The sequence below is a fragment of the Ricinus communis genome, chromosome 6 (assembly GCF_019578655.1).
Source record: "Ricinus communis isolate WT05 ecotype wild-type chromosome 6, ASM1957865v1, whole genome shotgun sequence".
Taxonomy (NCBI): domain Eukaryota; kingdom Viridiplantae; phylum Streptophyta; class Magnoliopsida; order Malpighiales; family Euphorbiaceae; genus Ricinus; species Ricinus communis.
The window spans coordinates 25,616,767-25,629,320 of record NC_063261.1 but is presented as its reverse complement, the minus strand read 5'-3'; positions in this window follow the sequence as shown (position 1 = coordinate 25,629,320).

Here is a 12,554-nt window from a genome sequence, read left to right as displayed (position 1 = left end):
CATCTATAAATTTTTTTTTCTTTTTCTCTTTTGATATTTTCATTTTTGCTATATGTATACTCAAACTGCACCACCGTATAAGATTATATATTAATACTCGACCAGTAAGCACCATGATAACATTATTAATAGAATGAAGAGTAAGATATGCATGGAAACATATATATATATATATATATAATTAGACCCCACGATGAATTCTTGAAGATTTATAAAATGTTACGAATAATCTAAGAGCATGTAAATGAGATAGTAAGAGTCTATTTTAGCTTAATTAAGGTCTCGAGTCAAGCTTTAAGTATACAATTGTAATAAAATCTTTAAAATAATATTTTGCTACTCGCAAGGGTGCTATTCGATATACTCTAAATTATTAATTAAGAAATGTTACAAATGTAATTTAAAACCATAAGTCATGCCTTCCACAATATTTAGCGACCTTCCTAATATTTATGCTAAATACCAGAGAAATCTATATTATTGAAATAAATAATGCCACATATATTATATGATATATTTTACTTATAAATTACGTGATAAATTGAGTCTATTAAATAATTTATTATATTATTAAACTACTAGTTCAATATCTGAGTTGCTTTATGCTTTACATATAACAATTTTTACTATTTCTTGATACACAACGAAATACGAAGCTCTACTGGCTAAATCTTGCTGGCAAGATTTAACTCTCAAGCTTTCCTTAATTTGCACTAAATAATAGTCGAAGACAAGCTTAAAAAAGAGCGTTCATCCCATTTCATTCCGGGATAGGCGGCTAATACTAATCTAATAAATGAAGTAGTCGTCATCTGACCAATTGGCTTGGACACTAGACCGCTCGTGCCTGCCCATTCTGTCTCGCCCTAAATGGAATGGCTTTCTTAGTTAGGCTACGCCCCAACCTGAGTCCCCGCCTCTGCTCTTTCTCCGCCCACAACCCAAGAAGTTGGCAAAGCCAACACCAACATTAGTTAGGGCCGTCCCCTTCATTCTATGCTAACCTCGATCGGGGGCTGGCTTTTTGGGAAGTCCGTTTATTATCATTTAATTAATAGTTTTCTTTTTCTTTTTTCTTTTCATGTATAAATAATATTTGTACAAACGTGCACAATATCTCGATTATTACAATAGGACTTTGGTTGCATATAGATGGCTATAAAAATACAAAGCAGAAGAGGGTAGATATAGTTGGAAAGATTCGACATGCATTATATCTCAACAAGTTACAATTTTTTCTTATAGTGGGACTCTTCAATATGATTTATTGAAAGAAAAAAGAAAGAATAACTTCTGACTCTCTATGAAAGTTTGTAAGATATTGAATTTATTAATCTGTGATGCTATACATATGTATTCTGAGATTACATGAGGATTAAGAGTCCTGTTATATACACAACTGAAATTGCAACGGTCCTATTGCTATCTTTGTTACATTTCAACATTCTTTTCTAGCTAGGAAAAGGTGGAAGTGGCCCTTCTTCCCTAGGGGAGAGGGATTGCTCATTTTTCCTCATTTTCGGCCTATGATGATTAGAGTAGCTGAGGCCTTGTCCAACAGTCAAAGACTGTTGGTCCTTACTAACAGTCTTTGACTGTTGAATACTGCTAACTTGCTTTGGTTTTGGTATGTACACAGCACTATCCTCAACACTCCCCCTCAAGGTGGGTTCAAATAAGTTGATAGAACCCATCTTGCTGTGGAGCCTTTGGTGACTTGCTTTGTCTAGGGCCTTTGTGAAGATATCTGCCAACTGTTCGTGGCTTCTGATGAATGGAGTTGCAATTTCTCCTGTTTGGACTTTCTTCCTTATGAAGTGACAATCAACTTCAATATGTTTGGTCCTTTCGTGAAAGACAGGGTTCGATGTGATGTGTCTGGCTGCTTGGTTATCACAATACATTTCCATCGGACCTTTGCATTTTATCCCTATGTCAATCAGCACTTGCTTAATCCAAATAAGCTCGCTAGCTGTCGATGCCATGGCACTGCGGACCTTGATTCTTGATTGTTTTGCTCTTCCAAGTCACTAGGTTTCCCCCTACGAATGTGCAGTATCCTGAAGTTGACTTTCTATCACAACTTCCTGCCCAATCTCCATCAGAGAAACCTGTAATAGTGTTACCATTTAGGGCTAAGCATGGATCTCGGTGATTCCCGCCCGAACCGAATAACCGTACCAAAAAGTACTAGAACTGAAAAAAAACTGAAAGTTTTTATAACCGAATTGAACCGATCGAAATTTTTTTACTATTACGGTATGGTACTGGTTCTTTAGTAAAAACCGTACCGTAACCGTACCAGAACCGATCCGTCTTGTACTGATCCGAACCAAACTGTAGAACCAAATTTTTTACATATATTTATAAATAATTATTTATATTATATAAATAATACATATTAAAAAAATAATACATATACTCTATAAAAAGTATTTTATATTTATCATTTATATAATTCAAGTAATTGTTATCAAAATATAAAAATATAATACATATTAAAAATAACTATAATATTATAATATTATAATATACTTTATACTCTATAAAAAATATAAGTTATATATATTAATATGTCACATAGTATACCGATACTAGTAATCTAATATACATACTATAATACTAGATTTAAAATTTATCTACTATCTAGAAATTTTTGACAAGTTAATTAAAAATTACTTAATTTAATAAAAAGTTATATAAATTAGTAAAAATTATAAAAGATATTATTATATAAGTATAATATTATTTACACTATATTTATTAATAAATTAATTTTTAATTATATAATATTTTTATTTTAGAAATAATAATATTAATTATACTAAAAGTATTAATTTATATAAATATTAAAATTAATAAATAAATATTATATTATTTTTATATTATTATACTAATAAAACTTAAAAAATTAAATATTTAGAAATAATTAATTTATTAACTTTAAAATATTATAAATTAATATTAAAATATAAAAAATATATTAAATTATATTTATAAATTTAATTTTTTTGAAAAGGATCAAACAAAACTTGAGAAAAAGTTGTCAAAACATCTTTTAACAAAGTTAGGGATTTTATCGTTCTTCCCATCGCCCATCATTGCCGTTCCCATCGCCCATCGTTCTGCCGCTTCCCTTCCGCCGCCCATTATTCTTCTTTTCCCTTTTCGCCGTTGCCTTTTGTTTGCTTTCTTTGTCGTTCTCGTTGTCAACCGCCGATCCGTCTTCTCGTGATTGCTTCCTTCTCGGTATTGTGTCAAATGTGGACAGGTTCTTGTTGCAGTACAAGAACTCTAGTATGTAACATGCATTATTTATTGATCTTATTATGCTTGTTTGTATGGTGAAAAACTCTTCAATTATGCAGCTTGACTTTTTCTTCTGTTGTTTTTAAGTTGTCAAGTAATCATTGCTCTTTACCATAATATAATCAATTAAAAATGTTAATAATGAAATACTATTTTAGTGCTGCCATTTTTAAATTATAACTTATGCTTGCCTACGCTCATAAAGAATTGAGATATTGCCAGCTCTATTGATATGCTTGTCGGGGGGTTGTACTCATTATAAGCATTTGATTCTCAGTTGGCAAAATATAATTTACCATCCAACTCCATCATGCATTATATAAAATAATGAGAAAAGCTTTTGTTTTGTGTTAATACATTTGAACTGAGAATTTAAATTGTATTTAAATCATCATAAGATGAATATTAAAAGGACTAGGATCAGCTAGACTTAATTTATCGATTGGATTAGAGGCATTAATTGCTTATGTTTTAAAACTACGTACAAAATCTTTATTTTGTTTTTTTGCATGCTTAAGGGATTATTAACATGTTTTGTCAACAAATAAAGATTTGTTCCTTTAAAATGCTAGACATTGAGTGAGCAGGAAAGTGCAATGAGGTCCAAAATAACTTAACTAGGACATTCCCTCGTAAATTATTCTAGTCAATTAGTTACAGGTCATAGTGATTAGTCATGTTTGAGGACGACTACCATTGAATTAGTAATAATAATAGTTGAAAATGAAAGTGCACAAATTAAAAGATGCATATTTGGTTATATTAAATTTATAAGTGCACAAAATGTTAAATGTAGCTATTTGTGATAAGTAACAAAAGTATAATAAATTATATAATACGATAGATATGTCTATTTATAGAGAGCCAAACTTATCTATAGCAATTAAGCTTTAACTTAATTTTATCTTATATTTTGCAGTTTATAAAGATGGTAAAATATGGAGTTAGTCAACTATCCAGCACTAAGAAGAGGAAAACAATTGATTCTACTTCTTCAAACATTGATGGCTTATGCTTAGCTTCAATTCCATCTCTATAGAAAAATAATGCTTTATCTGCTGGCAATAACAGTACCGCTACCTGTTCAAGTAAACATTTGTGTCCATCACCAATAGAAAAAGAAATGCGGACTGTTGACACTAATGAAGGTACTAACACCACTAATCCACCAACTTCCCCTCCTAGTAAAACTAGGTCATTTGTTTGGTTGCATTTTGAAAAAATTAGGAACTCTAATGGTAAAGAGACGAGTAGAGTTAGGTATTTATGGTGTCATAAGAATTACCAAGGTGGTAGTGCCATGGGAACTTCGGGTCTTAGGAAACACTTGCGAGTAACTTGTAAAAAATTTCCTCATAAACAACAGTTGATTGATGCAGAAATTAAGAAGGACAAATCGCAAAAGACCCTAACATTCTTAAAGTCCATAAATACAGAAAGTCCTAAGACTGGAACTTGGTGTTTTGATCAAGAAGCTTGTAGGAAAACATTAGTTTGAATGATAATTAAAGATGAATTACCCTTTAGATTTGTGGAAAGGGAAGGGTTTAGAGAATTTATTCAAGTTGTTGTACCTGATTTTTTTATTCCTTCTAGATTCACCATTGTGAGGGATTGTTCCACTTTGTTTGCTGAAGAGAAAAAAAAATTGAAAGCCATTATTGCAACACAATGTCAAAGAGTCTCTTTGACCACTGATACTTGGACAATTGTGCAAAATTTAAGCCATCTTTGTTTGACTGCTCATTTTATAGATGCCGATTTTGGTGATGATTTACCTAGTGAAGTAGATTGGACTAAAGCTAAGGTGCTAATAAAGTTTCTTAAGAAATTCTATGATGCTACTTGCAAACTATCTGGCACAGTGTACTCTACTTCAAATCTTTATTTTCCGAAGGTGATAAAGATTTTAAAAGAACTAGATGCTTCTAAAATTAGCGAGGATAGTGAGCTAATTGAAATGACCATTGAAATGCGAGTTAAATTTGACAAATATTGGGGTTCTTTAGATAAAATGAACGTTATGTTATTTGTGGCTGCGTTTTTGGATCCTAGATGCAAATTAAAGTACTTGAAAGCTAAGTACACCATTTATTATAGTGAAGAAGAGACAACAATTTTGGAAAAAATGGTGAAAACAGCTTTAGAGTTGATGGTGGATGAATACAAGATAATTGAGGATCAATTATATATGGGTGAGGTTGTAGGGAGCTCAGAGAAATCTGCATATGATAGTGGGCCAAGTGATACGAAAATAGAAGAAGAGATTGATGAGTTCTTTTTAGAGGAAGAAGCGCCAGCAGAATTTGTCTAAGATATCTGAGTTAGATAGGTACTTCGAAGAATTTGCAGAAATATTCACCATTGATTTCGATATCTTAGCATGGTGGAAGGTGAATTCAGTAAGGTATCTTATCTTGTCCAAGGTTGCACGCGATGTATTGGCTATCCAAGCTTCAACAGTAGCCTCTGAATCTGCATTTAGTACTAGAGAACGAACTCTAGATCAATATAGAAGTTTTTTACTTCCTACAACAGTGGAGGTCCTCATCTGTTGTCAAGATTGGCTTAGAAGTTCAAATAAACCTATCCAACTAGAAGAATCAATAGAGGATATTGAAAGCATAGAGTTAGGTAACACTTCTTTACTTCTTACATATGTTTGTTTATTGTTAATGCTGTTAAGTCTTATTGACGTAATATTTTACTTTTATTGTAGAAATTATTCAAGATCCTGAGATTGGTGAGTCTTTTATGCCAATATTAAATGTGGAGTGCTAATTTTGAGGGGAGGTAAAAACATTCATTTGCTAATTTTGAATATGTATTTTAGTGCTATATAAAGTTTGTAAATTTATTTATTTTAATGATTGCCATATGTAAAATATTTTTATTCTAGCAGTAATATATATTTTAATGGTTTGTAATTGAATGTATTATTATATTTGCAAGTGACTGAATTGCGAAACAAATTGTTCAAGAATGTGATTGCAATTTAATTCAGATTTTCATGCTACTTTTTTTAGGTTGGTAATCATATTTTCTCTAAATGTATTTGATTAAAGATGAGATTAAAGTTGTGTTTTTTAAATTTTTTAGAACCGAAAATAGCACCGAACCGAACTGTATTGAACCGTAAAATTGGTACAATACGGTATTGGATCCTTTTATGTTTGGTACGGCACTAGTACCTTCAATTTTAAAATAACCAAGGTTTGGTATGGTACAGCTGATTTATAAATAATCGAATTAAACCGATCCGTGCTCAGCCCTATTAGCATTATTATTATTTTTCATCCAAATACCTTGACCTGGAGAACCCTTAAGGTATCTGAAGATTCTATCGATGGCGTCCAGGTGACAGGAGCGAGGAGCATGCATAAACTGGCTTACCATACTTACAACATAGGAGATATCAGGTCTAGTGATGGTTAAATATATCAGCTTTCCTACTAGACGCTGATAGCTTCCTATGTTATCTATAGGTTTCCCATCTTCCAAATTTAGTTTGGTTTTAGTCTCCATTTGAGTATTTACCGGTTTTACTCCTAATTTTCCTATTTCTTTTAATAGGTCAAGAGTATATTTCCTTTGGGACAGAAATAAGCCTTTATGAGATTTTGCAATTTCTATCCCCAGAGAGTATGATAACTGACCTAGATCTTTGATATCAAATTCTCCTTTAAGTTTTAGCTTTACTTCTTCAATTTCTTCATTACTATTACCAGTTATGATTATGCCGTCAACATAAACAAGAATAATAATAGTGAATATGTGTGTGTGTTTGGCAAACATAGACGAATCCGAAGCATATTTATGAAAATTGATTTTTAACAAGAAATGACTTAGCTTAGCATACCACGCTCTTGGGGATTGCTTTAATCCATAGATAGCCTTTTTCAATTTACATACCAGGGAATGGTTTGTGGAATCCTTGTGTCCTAGAGGAAGAGTCATATAGACTTCTTCATCTAAAAACCCTTGGAGAAAGGTATTCTTTACATCCATTTGGGACAAGTGCCAACCTGAATTAATAGCAGTAGATAATAATATGTGAACCATACTCATTTTTGCTACAGGAGCAAAGGTTTCCTGATAATCTATCCCATAGGTTTGAGTAAATCCCTTGGCAACTAACCTAGCCTTGTATCTTTCAATGGTGCCATCACATTTATACTCAATCTTATACACCCATTTACACCCCGTAGGTTTCTTATTTTCAAGCAAGGTGATAATGTCCCAGGTGTCATTTTTTTCTAAGGCCTGTAGCTCTTCCTTCATGGCTTTACACCAATTGGGATTAGTGTTAGCTTCGTAAAAGGAAGAGGGCTTAGTGTGTGTGGTGAGATTTTCTAGGTATGCCTTGTACTGATTTGATACAAAAGTATAATTAATGAAGTGTTGGATTGGATATGACACCTTATGGGACACATAGTCCCTTAGCTTGGTAGAAGGTCTAATTAGCCGAGAGGATCGTCGTAAGGCAATTGCTTCTCCTTGTGGCACATTATCTCCCCCTGAAGGAGTTGCCTCAGCAGTGAGGTCTACTTGGGGTGTAGGGTCTCCCCCTGAAGGAGATGCCTTGGTGGTATCCTCGTAGATGTGCTCATGATCAGATATAGTGTCTTGGAGTGTGCTGTCAAAAAAAAGAGAGTTATCCAGAAATAATATAGTAGAGGGTCCATGATTGAGAGGAGAAGTGAAGTATGGGGAATATTCATCAAATGACACATCGCGGGAGATATAAGACTTGTGGCTGGAAGGGTCATAGCATTTACACCCTTTCTTTTCATAGAAGTACCCGAAGAAAACAGTTTTGACAGAACTGCTGTCAAGTTTATGATGACGCCTAATGTGGACAAAAGCGGTACACCCAAAAATGCGAATGTGTCCTAAGTCTAACTTTTGACCTTTAAGGATTTTTAGCGGACTGCGATTTCTAAGTCTAGGGCTAGGTAATCGGTTGATGAGGCATGCAGCGGTGAGGAGGGCCTCAGACCAAAAAATCTAGGGAAATGATTTTGAAAAAACAAAGATCGAGTGACTTCAAGAAAATGACGATTTTTACATTCAGAGACCCCATTTTGTTCCGGAGTGTAAATATAAGTGGTTTGGTGTAAAATTCCGTGAGTGGAGAAAAAATCCGAAAATTTTTTGTTTACATATTCAGTGCCATTATCTAAGCGAAAAATTTTAATTCTTGCTTTGTACTAGTTTTGAATAAAATTACAAAAGTTTTGAAAGCATGTAAAAATTTCATTTTTGCCCTTGAGCAAATACACCCAAGTAGTACGAGAGTGGTCATCAATGAAGGTGACAAAATAGCGGAAATGATTGTATGAAGTGACAGGAGCAGGCCCCCGAACGTCGGAATGAATTAAATCAAACATGTTTTGAGAGGCAATGGAAGATACAGGAAAAGGTAATCTAGTGTGCTTAGCAAATTTGCAAATATCACAACAAGTAGAGTTCATTTTTAAACAAAATAACTGACGTAAGACTCTGTCGGACGGATGACCAAAACGTCTATAAAGCAACATTTGTTGACTAACAGGGTTAGTCGAGACAAAACACTGGTTGGGGGGGTTGGTAAGGTAATACAGGCCGTGTTCAAACCGACCCTCACCAATCATCTTCCTTGTAGTGCGATCCTGAAACAACACTTCAGAAGGTGAAAAAATAACATTACAATTAAGAGTCTTAGTAATTTTGCCAACAAACAATAAATTGGATTAAACTCGGGCAATAAAAGAATATTAGGAATATTTTTATGCAATATTTGAGAGGAGCCGAAACCAGAAATTTTAGCTTCATTGCCATTGGCAACAGTCACATGTTGAGAATGGGAAGGAACAAATTTGTGTAATTTTATTGCATCCCAAGTCATATGATCCATTGCTCCGGAGTCAATAATTCAATTTTGAGAAGCATTTAATGGTTTATAATTTTTAGAAACCGAACCTGACCACGGGTTTCCTAGAGCTGAATAATCGACTGAAGTTGGGAAATTAGGTCTTTAAGTTGAGATTGTTCAATAGAACTCGAGCGAAAGTCGGATTCGGATCGAGTATGTTGAGCGCAGTGAGCCGGACATGGGTCACTATTTTCAGGTCGGGTTGGATAATAGCCGAATTGGGTCGGTTCAAAGGAGCCGAGTCGGGTCGGTTCACTATTTTCGGGTCGGGTCGGTGTAGGTTAAAATACACCAACCCTTTACTCTCACAACCCGATTCTCTTATTTCTTCGCTATTCTTAGGGTTCATGACCCCAAGGCCGCCAAACCTAATTCTCCCACTGTAGTCGCCAAACCTCTTCTTCTCTTCTCTTCTCCGGTTCCTTCCTCTCTCACTTCTGCCGAGACTTGGCCGAGGGCTGGGATGGAGGTGCCAGCAGCCTTCCTGAGCGTGCCCCTGCCTTCTGCAGTGGTCGCACCTCTCGACACTTGCGGGTGCTCCTCTCGCTCGACTGGTCTCTCGAAGCTGTGAAGGATTGGCGAGGTATGCTCTATTTTCCGAGCTGTCAACACCGCTCGATCTAGCCATAGTTGCTCGTCTGGTCTCCTCCTGTTGGATGGTGGCTATGACGGCATCTATTGGGGAGAGTTGGCTTGACATAAGGATTTGGGACCGAATGGCCTCATAACTTGTGTCCAACCCACCGAGGTACGTGTAAACGAGGTCTTGTTGAGCTCTTTTCCTTAATTCTTCTGGATCATTCGTAGGGGGAAGGTAGCTTTGTAATTCCTCCCATTTGGTAAGGATTTCTGTTGCGTAGCTTGTGCTTGACTGTGTTCCTTGCTTTATTTTAGCTAATTCCTGTTTTAGATTGAAAATGTGAGCATAGTTTTGCTCATGGCTGTAAAGGCCTTTACCTTTACTCCATATTGCCTGTGAGGATTCCAATAGCATGCATAAACGTGCTATCTGAGGTTCCATTGTGTTAGTGAGCAGCGACATGACCAAATGGTCTGTCGTCTGCCACTCCTCAATTGCCTCCAATTCTTCCTTTGATGGTTGTCTTGGATTGGTTGGTTGAGGTCTGCTACGAGTCCCTGTGATGAGCCTCAATTTTTTTCTGCCACTTAGGCTGATGTAGACTGATCTCGACCATTCAAAGTAATTTTGATTGCCTTTTAGCACAATGTTGGTCAATTTTGTAATATCTGTGTGAGACATGGCAGTTGCTGTGTTGGTTTAATTTGGTAAGGGAAGACAGGATTAAACCTGCTCTGATACCATGTGAAACTTTGTAAGATATTGGATTTATTGATCTGTGATGCTATATATATGTATTTTGAGATTACATAAGGATTAAGAGTCCTGTTATATACACAATTGAAATTGCAACGGTCCTATTGTTATCTCTATTACATTGCAACGTTCTTTTCTAGCTAGGGAAAGGTGGAAGTGACCCTTCTTCCCTAGGGAAGAGGGGTTGCTCCTTTTCCCTCATTTTCGGCCTATGATGATTAGAGTAGCTGAGGCCTTGTCCAATAGTCAAAGACTGTTGGTCCTTACTAACAGTCTTTGACTGTTGAATATTGCTAACTTGCTTTAGTTTTGGTATGTACACAGCAGTATCCTCAACACTCTCCCTCTCTCTCTCACAATTGTTGTGCTTCAATTCGAGCCGTAGATATCGAATTTATTATTATATGAATAGTCCTATAACGATTACTTATAAATAAAAGTAAAAGATATGTTTATTAAACATGTAAATTATTGCAAAATCTATACAATTATTGAAGGGTACAAGGATTATTCCACATCGGGTATATAAAAGAATATGCAAGAATTTATAATGTAAAAGGGAAAACTCATTAATTTGACTTAAGTCATGCTAATAGTTAAGCCCAAATTAAAAATTGATTGTTAGATATAAATTTCACACTCCTCTCATTTCTAATATTTGGGTTCATGGATTTCTACATATCAATTTTCAGATATAAATTTCTTGATACGTATGTTTATTTCTATATAAAATAACAGTTTTTAAATTTATACTTATATATAATATTTATATTTATTGTATAATTAATTTAATAATTAATAATTTATTTTCTTAATTAAATAATTAATAAATTATTTTCTTAATTAAATAATGATTGAATATTTATTTTTGACATATAAATTTTATGTTTAAAATATATATAATATTATGTTGACGTGCGATTTTCATATTTATCATATAATTAATATATTAACTGATAACTTAATTTTCTAAGTTTAAATGATTTTGATCTTAAAAATTAGTATTTTAATTATATTTTTTGATATTATATTACCTAATCAATTAAATTTTTTAATGATACAATAATTTCTAGTCCTAACAAATAGATTAACTAAATTACTAAATCTCCAGTATGTTTAAATCTCCAGAATTCAACTAGTTGTACTAGTTTAAACTAGGAGACACCAACAACCAGAACACTAACACTGGACTTTTTTTCTTTTTTATATGGCTGCAAATTAATTTACCGTACACAAAATAGTATATGCTAAATTTCCATAATTGAAAGAGTCATTTCTAGTTTCAAACAAAAGTACATCAATAATAATCTAATGACAAACAATAACAGCTAATTACCATTTAAACTCTGAATTTTACAGTTTTTAACAATTTATTAAATTATTTTAATTTTTTTAAAAAAATATACATACTTTCAATTTATAAAAATACTTTTTAACAATAACTTTTGAAATTTTACAGTAGAGATTGACGTGACAAGTTATTTTACTTACTAAAAAAAATTAACGAGCCAATAAAAATTTAGTGCGTTTAAATATAAGATGTGTTAAGGGGTGCATATATGTGAGATCTTTAATGACCATATTGTTAAGTTTATGACAAATGTTTTTTTTACTAATTCATAATTATTATTTTTTTAGTAAATACAGTTGACTTGCCATATCATCTTTTTTACTATGAAATTTCAAAAAATTTATCACCGAAAATATTTTTAAAAATAAATTAAAAATATGAATATTTATGTTAAATTTTAAAATAATTGGATAAAATTATTAAGAAAATTAAAAATCAGAATTTAATTAATAATTAGGCTAACAATAACATATATATAAGTAAAATTTAAACATGCAAAATCAAGAATATATAATAACTATAAGACTTGCGAAACACTATCGTTTATTTCTGGTACACAAAAAAATCGCATAGATTCTTTAGATACAATAAGTGCTAGAAAAATTTATTGATTTATATAAAAGATAGTATAAAAAGAGATTGTA